The sequence below is a fragment of the Salvelinus alpinus genome, chromosome 21, assembly GCF_045679555.1.
Source record: "Salvelinus alpinus chromosome 21, SLU_Salpinus.1, whole genome shotgun sequence".
Taxonomy (NCBI): Eukaryota; Metazoa; Chordata; class Actinopteri; order Salmoniformes; family Salmonidae; genus Salvelinus; species Salvelinus alpinus.
The window spans coordinates 3,890,457-3,899,370 of record NC_092106.1 but is presented as its reverse complement, the minus strand read 5'-3'; the positions used below and the strand labels follow the sequence as shown (position 1 = coordinate 3,899,370).

Sequence of the window (8,914 nt, the reverse complement as noted above, 5' to 3'; positions counted from 1 at the left end):
CTCAGTCAGCCTCTGCCTAGTACCCTGCCCTGAACTTAGTCACTGTTACTAGCAGGCTACTACCCGGTACTCTACCCTGCACCTTAGAGACTGCTGCCCTATATACATATTCATTGAACACTGGTCACTTTAACAATGTTTACATACTGTTTTACCCACTTCATATGAATATACTGTATTCTAGTCAAGGCTCATCCTATATAACTACTGATGTAAACACCGTTCCTATTCATATACTGTCCATACTGTCGATACACATCATTATACTATATACACACACTGAGTGTACAAAACATTAGGGACACCTTCCTAATATTGAGTTACATCCTCTGCCCTCAGAACAGCCTCAATTCATCAGGACACCCTTGAATGAGTAGGTGTGTCCAAACTGTATGTACACACACACACATGCAGTACCAGTGCAAAGTTTAGACACACCTACTCATTCAAGGGTTTTTCTTTATTTTGACTATTTTCTACATTGTAGAAAAATTGTAAAGACATCAAAACTATTAAATAACACATACGGAATCATGTAGTAACCCAAAAAGTGTTTATTTTAGATTCTTCAAAGTAACCACACTTTGCCTTGATGACAGCTTTGCAAACTCTTGGCATTCTCTCAACCAGCTTCATGAGGTAGTCACCTGGAATGCATTTCAATTAACAGGTGTACTTTGTTTAAAGTTCATTTGTGGAATTTCTTTCCTACTTATGTATACACTACCGTTCAAAAGTTTGTGGTCACTTAGAAATGTCCTCGTTTTTGAAAGAAAAGCACATTTTTTTGCCCATTAAAATAATATAAAATTGATCATAAATACAGTGTAGACATTGTTAATGTTGTAAATGATTATTGTAGCTGGAAATAGCAGATTTTTTATGGAATATCTACATAGGCGTACAGAGGCCCATTATCAGCAACCATCACTCCTGTGTTCCAATGGCACGTTGTGTTAGCTAATCCAAGTTTATCATTTTAAATTATTAAAAAATAAAATCAAATAAAAAAATCATTTAAAATTACAAAATACAAATCTTCTTAAAGACAGGAGCATTGTAGTTTCTTGACAAAAAGTCTGAGGGAAGTCCAGTGAATGAGGGATTAAATAAAAATGTATAAAGATTTATGTTTAGGGACAGGGGGTTGTTCCTGACGGTGTGGCCTGACAAGGATAGACTAATTAGAGCTCGTCCAATCAGGGCACAGGAGTACCCATGAGCCTCTCCTGGCGTAGGGACATCAGCCTGTTGAGCCAAAGCTCCTCGGCCTTCTCCTTGTCCAGGAACAACTAGAAGAGAAGACAGAGATGAGCACAGTGCACCGGTTAGATACAGATGAGTAGATAACAGAACACACAAACAACCAGACAGAGAAGTTATTGGGATGAGTGACAGGGTCTGGAGAAAGGTGTGTATGTGTGTGTGCGTGTGTGTGTGTGTATGTGAAAGAGTCTGAGGGGAGATGTGTGGTTGAGAAAGTGAGGGATGAGTAGGTGCAACACACTGAGACAAACAATTCTACACTTCAGTAACCTTTAATATTACTATACTGAACAAAAATATAAACGCAACATGTGAAGGGTTGGTACCATGTTTCATGAACTGAAATAAAAGATCCCAGAAATGTTCCATATGCACAAAAAGCTTATTTCTCAACAACAACAAAAATTGCACAAATTTGTTTATATTCCTGTTAGTGAGCATTTCTCATTTGCCAAGATAATTCATCCACCTGACAGGTATGGCATATCAAAAAGCTGATTAAACAGCATGATCATTACACCGGTGCACCTTGTGCTGGGTACAATAAAAGGCCACTCTAAAATGTGCAGTTCTGTCACACAACACAATGCCACAGATGTTTGAGGGAGTGTACAATTGGCATGCTGACTGCAGGAATGTCCAACAAAGCTGTTGCCAGAGAATTTAATGTTAATTTCTCTACCATAAGCCGCCTCCGTCATTTTAGAGAATTTGGCAGTACGTCAAACCGGTCTCACAACCGCAGACCACGTGTAATCACGCCATCCCAGGACCTCCACATTCGGCTTCTTCACCTGCGGGATGGTCTGACACCACCCGGACAGCTGATGAAACTGAGGAGTATTTCTGTCTGTAATAAAAACCCTTCTGTGGGGACAAACTCATTCTGACTGGCTGGGCCTGCCTCCCCATCCATTGCTGTGCACCTGCCCAGTCATGTGAAATCGATGATTAGGGCCTAATGAATTTATTTCAATTGACTGATTTCCTTATATGAACTGTAACTCAGTTGAAATTGTTGCATGTTGCATTTATATTTTTGTTCAGTGTACATTAGAGGAAGACTTGGTCAGGAGAACAAGGTGTATGTGTGTGTGTGCTTGCATGTGTCTATATGCATGTGCATGCCTGCGTACGCGTGTGTGTGGCCTACTGAGTCAGATCCGGGAGTAGGAGGGGAGGCGTCTGCAATAATCCTGACTGAGCTCACTCTGGTGTGGTGCTCCGTCACACATTGACACCTCTTCCTGGCGCTCAGTGTGGTTTTTCACGCAGGATGTGTCAAAGCTAGCCCCCCCCGTCCGTCCGTCCGGGCAGCACACTGACCTGCCACAATGGTCATGAGCCTGACACACGGGTGTGAGCTCTGCCCTACTGAACTAACCTAGCATTGACCCCAACCTGGCACATGGCCATAAGTCAGCCACAGAATTGTGTTGATTGAAAGGTGCTTAATTGAGCTTGCCTGCCATGGTCCTACGTGGCACAGTTGGTATGAATATGGAGCTAGAAACAGCAGGGTTGTGGGTCCAAATCCCAACGGGGCTACCGGCGCAGAAAGATAAGCACTCACTGCTGTAAGTCACTTTGGATAAAGCGAGTGTACAAAACATGAATAACATCTGCTCTGTCCATGACAGACTGACCAGGTGAAAGCTATGATCCCCACTTCAATCATTGTAGATGAAGAGGAGGAGACAGGTTAACGAAGGATTTTTAAGCCTTGAGACAATTGGGACATGGATTGTTTTTTTGTGCCATTCAGAGGGTGAATGGGCAAGACAAAATATTTAAGTGCCTTTGAAAGGGGCATTGTAGTAAGTATCAGTGGCACTGGGTTGTGTCAAGAACAGCAACGCTGCTGGGTTTTTCACGCTCAACTGTTTCCTGTGTCTATCAAGAATGGTCCACCACCCAAAGGACATCCAGCCAACTTGACGCAACTATGGGAAGCATTGGAGTGAACATGGGCCAGCAACTCAATATTCATGTTATGTACACTCAGTGTACATGTGGCTAGCGCATCGTAACCAGTGGAATAATCCCAAAAGTGCAAACTCTGCTCACCGGGAACGTCGGACAGGATCAAACGAACGCTCAAAGCATTTTAAATAAATAAATCCCTTTTTGAACCCAGGTCAGATTAGCCATGATGGGATACTACTGGGGGTGCATGGCTGTGGTGGGTGACAGAAGAGTACACTCACCGAACAGTTTATTAGGTACTCCACCCCGTTCACAAAAATGGTTTTGTGGCCGTGGCTCGCTACATAAAGGAGGCAGACAGGCATCGAGGCATTCAGTTACTGTTCGATTGAAAGTTAGAATGGGCAAAACGAGTGACCTAAGCGACTTTGAGTGTTGTATGATCGTCGTTGCCAGGTGCGCCGGATCCAGTATCTCAGAAACATCTCTATCCTCTTGGGCTTTTCATGGATGACAGTGTCTAGGGTTCACCGAGAATGGCGCGACAAACAGAAAACATCCCGTCAGCGGCAGTCCTGTGTGTGAAAACAGCTCGTTGACGAGAGAGGTCGAATGGCAAGAATCGTGCAAGCTAACAGGCGGGCCAGAAACAGACAAATAATGGCGTACAACAGTGGTGTGCCGAACGGCATCTCGGATACAACTCGTTGATCCTTGTCTAAAAACAAGAAGACGTGGCTCCAGTGGGCATGCGATCACCAACACTGGACAATTGAGGAGTGGGAAAACATTGCTTGGTCCGACGAATCCCGGTTCCTGTTGCGTCATACTGATGACAGAGTCAGGATTTGGCGTAAGCAGCACGAGTCCATGGACCTATCCTGCCTGGTACAGGCTGGTGGCGGTGGTGTAGGGAATGTTTTCCTGGCAAACGCTAGGTCCCTTGATAACAATAGAGCAAGAAATATTTCTGATAGCTTGTAGAATCCATACCCTGAAGAATTCAGGCTGTTCTGGAAGCAAAGGGGATCCGACCCGGTACTAGATTGGTGTACCTAATAAACTGTCTGGTTAGGGTATATGTCTAGTATATGGATTTTTTAAATGGATTATTGTCTAGAATATATCATTTATTTTCCCCATTGAGTATCATGTGCAGCACACCAAGAAGTAGGAACGCAAATTTCCGGTATCTTACCCAAAATTCCCTGGTTTTCCAGAATGTTGGTACAACCCTACTAAGAGGCCCAAAGTCTCTGCCTTGATAAGACAATTTGTCATGGGAACCATATGATTACAACCATTTCACACAATTTGCTTCAGTTAAGGCAAATTTAAGTTCAGCTTTCTATTTTGTTTTCTACTATTTGGAGGTTAAAGACACCCTAAAGATCCACTGCAGCCTTTCACAGAGCCCGGGCTGCCTGACAAAGAAAACCCATTCGAAAGACAGATCATTACCATCTCTTCATATCCAGTGTCTCTGTGTGTATATAATGATGTTTGATTTATCCAACGTGCGTCTGATAGCTTAGGAAATCTAAAGACGCAGCGTCTGGTGTGTAACGGCCTTGTGAATCACTCATCTCTCGCCTTAAACACGACGACACACACACACACATACGCGTATGGCCTAACCCACAGTATGGGGTGTACACCATTCGCTGTGTGTTATCTAGGGTTCGACACGATGACTAGATCAGTCCCCCCCCCCCACCCTCTCGCCCAGGCTCTGGGGTGTCGCAGCAGTAACGAGTTTGAGATGACAGTATCTACAGTAGGGGTAATGGGGAATCATTATTCCTGATTGGCTCTCCCCCGCCTGGGGCATATTGCTGCCATAGATCAGGCTGTCATGGGTTGATCTGCATGTGTCAGGGCTAACTCACTTTCCCCCGCAGGGAGATAAATGACTCCACACAGCTCTTCCAAAAGGGGGGGGGGGGGGGGGGTCGGAGTAGAGAGAGATTCAAGTTAGGCTTCATTTCCTATCCTAAGGCCTGACTCTGTGTGGATGGAAATTCTTGATTGTCGTGGGGTGGGGTGTGTGTGTGTGTGTGTGAGAGTCAAAGAGTCTGAGGGGACACGTGTGGGTGATAAGTGGGCCCAACACCCTGAGACAATCTATGCGATACTTCATATTCCTGTGTGTGTGTTTGTGTTTGTGTCCTCCAATCAGAAAAGAGTGTGTGTGTGTGATAGGGGAGAACTTACCCTGGGGTGTGCTAGCGTGTCGCTGTCGTTGTAGCGGATTGTAGTAGGTAGAAAGCTGATGTCTGGAAGGAGCAGAGGTGGGTCGTCAGGTGCTCGACTTTCACTGACTCTGTCTAAAAACACATAGAGAATGCTCGTTGATATAACATTACACTAGGGCTGCAACATTTCCAAGTTCTCCAGATATCCTGGTTAGGGGATTCTAAACTTCCTGCCTATTTTCCTTACTAATTCTAGGAATCTTCCAGTCGGCATTTCTGGAACACTTTGGAATTTTGGGAAAGTCATCTGAATTTTGGAACTCTACATCACACCAGGTCGGACCAAACAAATCAATCACATTGTATAGTAGTGTAATTTACTCGTCACATCACATTTTCTGACGAGAACATAAAATGTCCTGCTTGCATTAACGAGCTAGAACACTCATGCAGAGGAATGACAGAGGCAGCAGATGTAGTTTGGTGTTTGTCCAGAAGATGGCAGTGTGAGTATAAGTACTGACTGGATCTTCTGAGCAGTGTGCGTGTGTCTTTGTTGATCACATGCACTTCCTGCAGCCGGGAGGGACACAGATGAGGGTGTCTGTGCCCGCGTGTGGAGCCTGATGGAAAATTCACCAGGTGTCCGACCTACTCGAGTGGGGATGGAAGGGGTTAGGCCTTGGCAGCTAGGGGGTCACACCACTCTCCCCACACCCTGTATCCTCATTATTTCATTAGGGTCTCTATTTGAACATGCCAAGTGTAAATCGGTGGCTAATTGAGTGCTAACTGGAGAGGGCTGCAGGTGTTTGGCCCCTGGGGGCCTCAGAACACTTAACTATAAAAAGTACCTCACTTACATTTACACTTTGGTCATATAGCGGACGCTCTAATCCAGAGAAACTTACAATCAGTGCATTCAACTAAGGTAGGTAAGAAGACAACCATATGCAATCACGTCCCTTTCCCTGTCCTCCTCTCATACCACTTACACAGGCCAGGTACAGCCGTGATAAGACAGAGATAGAGATAAAACATTTTTTTTTAAAGAGAGCGCAACAGCACACAGAGGGATAGATACAGGTCCCGGTCCCCGTGCCTGGTGTAATCTATCAACCCGCTCCACTTGGACTGTCACCTTTTGTCCTAACCCTCCCAGGATCGGCAATGATTGCCAACAAATCTAATATCCTCCACGTTTTCCCAGGCAGGAGCATTTCAATAATGACTTCTGTGCTTCTGTCGCTGTGTCTGTGGCGAGAGAGAGAGAGAGCAAGAGAGAGGGCGAGGGACAGAAACCCGCCGCGGTGGCTTTTGTGACGGTTATCCTGCTTTTGTGGCGGCCAAGCAGATCAAAAAAACAGTCCCGACCGGCCCCCTTTCTCTTCCCGAACAAACGGACGGAGCAAACGGCATTGAATGGGAATGGTTTAATTTGGGTCCGGGAGCCGCCCTCGGACAGATGGAATAAAAACTGGAGGGGGAGGAAGGAAATCTAATAAGAGAGAGAAAGAAGCGAACGGAGAAGGAGAGAGAGAAAGCGCACCTTGACACTGTCTCGGGATGATTTGAAAGCCTGGGGAACAAAGGATTCGCTCTCAATGGCCTCAATGTCCTTTATCCTTCGCACTTGATCCGCCAGCGACGTCCCCTCTGGAAACAGAAACAGAGAGAGAGAGGGAGAGAGAGAGACAGAAAGTGAGAGAGAGGTTAGCAGCGTTAGGGGGGAGAGGTCATACACACTGGGATTTGTTAGCTGCCCTCAAGTCACGTTGACACAAGAGGGACATCAGGTGAAGTGAACCGTTTACATTTAGGATGCTTGACTCTGTCCATGTTCTCTTGGCAGTAATGCTCTTTGGCACGTGCTAAGAAATCTCTGATGTGACCGAATCTCTGTATTTTTTTAAAAAGGAGATATTAGCTAGGGGGACCTGACAGGGGGTCAGGTCTGGGGCCTACCCCCATGAAAGAGAGAGAACCACAGGGCAAGACACTGAAGACAAACAAACAAAACAAACACAGAAGGTGGATCAGTCCCAAATGGCACCCTATTGCCTATATAGTGCACTACTTTTGACCAGAGCCCTATGGGTCAAAAGTAGTGCATTTGGGATGTACCTGAGGATCACAGTATATTTAGGAAAACATCAGACTAAATAGAATATTAGAATGTTTTTAAACATTGTCATTGCAAACAAACACTGTATAGCCTCAAAATATGCTTAAAACAATCATTGGAATATATTGGATGGTCAGTCATTGCATCAATAGCTCTGTCTATGAATTTAAGAGTTTCTCTATTTCTCTAGGCCCATCCCTCAACTTTTTATCCAAACCGAAGCTGGGTGTCCGCTTTGTTATTGTTTCAACTGATTGCCCATTTAAGCAAATCTCAGTAAGCACAGTCTATTATCTTACAATGAAACTATTTAAGTGTAAAAAATGAAATCCACATTTTACGCATCAAATTAAAAAGACGTAGGTGGAAGGCACATTTTTGATTTATGAACGTGTGTCTGGAAAGGTAGGAACCGTAAGAATCTGAACAATCATTTTCTTCTTTCGCCTGTCAATCTCTCCACCAATCAGTCAATATTTATCCCTCGCTTACCTATCCATTTATCCTCCCCTGCACACTTCCATCTATCTAGCTGTCAATCTGAGAGATGCCCCTGTCTCTGTTGGAGTTCCATGTAGAAGAGAGAGGTGCACAGAGAGAGACCTCCAGTGAGTCTGCATATGTTTCAATAACAGAAGCTGCGACTGCAGCACCTGGTAGGGAAATGAAAGAGTTTCAATGAACAGGTGTGGGTTGTAATGGCTCACAATGAATGACACGGATGAGTAAACTCGAGTGCGCACAAGCACACACACACACATGAGCGAACACACACACACAGAGACGAACACACTCAAATACACGGACAAATACTCACACACAACGAAGACACACCAGTTTGAGCTAATGACAGGAATGAAATGCATCCATTAACAGCCACAGAGAAGCTGTCACAACAGATCTTTCTGGGCCGCGTGTTTAATGAATAGATTCATATTTGTTCTGGTTTTCATTAGGTTAGCGTGAGTGGCACAGCAACACACTTTCACACACGCACACTTCTCATTATTTGCCTCAGTGCACGCGCACGTACACACGCATGTACACACACTCGCACGTACACACGCACACGCACACAGGACATAAATGTTGTTCAAACAAACTTTGTTTCCATTCATTTTTACTGGGAGAACTGGACAGACTGACTGACAACTGGAATTAAGCATTGCGTCCATGACAGTCTGTCTTGTTGTGTGAGGAGAGGAGCAAGAAAAATAGACGTGGTATCTCCAAATATAGTTATTACCTTGAACGTGCGGCTAGATGGAGAACGGGAGCGCCGGCCCAATATCCTCCTGAAGACTGTGGCCTGTCCTTCACATGACAGCCACAGCATCATAAAAAGTATTGTGTGTGTGTGTGAGTGTGTGTGTTCAAGTTTGACGGAGAGCCAAATCCATCA

General features: G+C 44.8%; 1 protein-coding gene across 2 annotated transcripts in view; it reads right to left on the bottom strand.

Annotated features, from left to right (window-relative positions):
- Positions 1-539: 539 nt before the first annotated feature.
- LOC139547603 (negative elongation factor E-like) overlaps positions 540-8,914 on the bottom strand; it is a 191,689-nt gene continuing 183,314 nt past the window's right edge. For both annotated transcript variants that reach the window (XR_011669560.1, XR_011669561.1), the window contains 3 exons: positions 6,937-7,043; positions 5,407-5,519; positions 540-1,292 (listed from right to left, as the gene is read on the bottom strand). The gene's annotated coding sequence lies outside the window, so the exon portion shown is untranslated. The remainder of the gene's footprint in view (positions 1,293-5,406; positions 5,520-6,936; positions 7,044-8,914) is intronic.